This window comes from Panthera leo, chromosome B3 (genome assembly GCF_018350215.1).
Source record: "Panthera leo isolate Ple1 chromosome B3, P.leo_Ple1_pat1.1, whole genome shotgun sequence".
NCBI lineage: Eukaryota > Metazoa > Chordata > Mammalia > Carnivora > Felidae > Panthera > Panthera leo.
In genome coordinates, this window is record NC_056684.1 from 32,302,130 (window position 1) to 32,303,172 (window position 1,043).

The following is a 1,043-nucleotide window of genomic DNA, read 5'->3' on the forward strand; positions in this document are numbered from 1 at the left end:
GGACGCGGGGACGCGGGGTGGGGGGGGGACGCGGGAACGCGGCAGAGCGCTGTCGAGTATCCGCCGCCGCGAGGCCGGGCCGGAGTTCGGGGTCGGGGGCGGCCCCGCGAGGCCGAGGGGCGGGGCGGGCTGGAGGAAGCCGAGGGCCCGGAAAGGCAGCCCGGGTGTGCCCCAGAGGCGGGATTGGCCCCGCGGCGGCGGGCCGGCAGAGGCCTGAGCCCTGAGCCCGCCCGCTGGGCAGGGCATCGGCCCGGACCCCGCCCCAGACCCCAGTCCGTACCCTGGAGTCGGGCCAGGGGGCGCTGGTTTGATCGTGCCCATCCCCCCGCCCTGTTCCCACACTCCCAAGATCCAACATGTAGTTTCTGCGAGAGGGGACAGGTGACTGCCCGCTGACTACCCCCACCCTCCAGCCTGCTGGCGGCAGAGCCACAACCCAGATCCCGCTGGCCGACCCCAGCCCCGTGTTCTCCCTATGCCACGGGTTGGTACTGCGGCCTGGAAAGGGTTAACTCGACTGCGAGGAATTAAGAGCTGCAGGGAGCTCTCTATAAATACAGTGTCGTGGGCGCCTGAGCCAACCGCAGGGTAATTTCCACTGGGCTGGTTTTCCTCTTTTCCTCCCTCCCACCCACAGCCACCCGACCAGCCCTGCCCCCAGCCCCAGGCCAGGCTCCAACAGGGGGAGCAGCTCTGACACCCCCACCCCCAACACTTTGCCTGGGCTCTGTCCTTACAGGACCCAGCTCCAGCGTGGGAAGATTTGGGGGGGGGGGGGGGGGGGTCAGGCCCTTGCCTTGGCGCATCCTGTCCCTGCACCTGTTCTCTGACCTGTTCTTCATCAGTTACAGACAGTAACACCTACAGTGTAGCCAGGTTTCTTTGGGCCAGAGTCTAGTCTACTAGCTTTCCTTGCTGGGCCTGTTTAGGTCCTCACAGCAGCCCCACCAGGGGTAGATAATATTATCCCCGTTTTACAGATGAGAAACCTGAGGCTGGATGAAAGGACTCTAACCTTGTGCTTTTGCCAGGCCCACCATCAA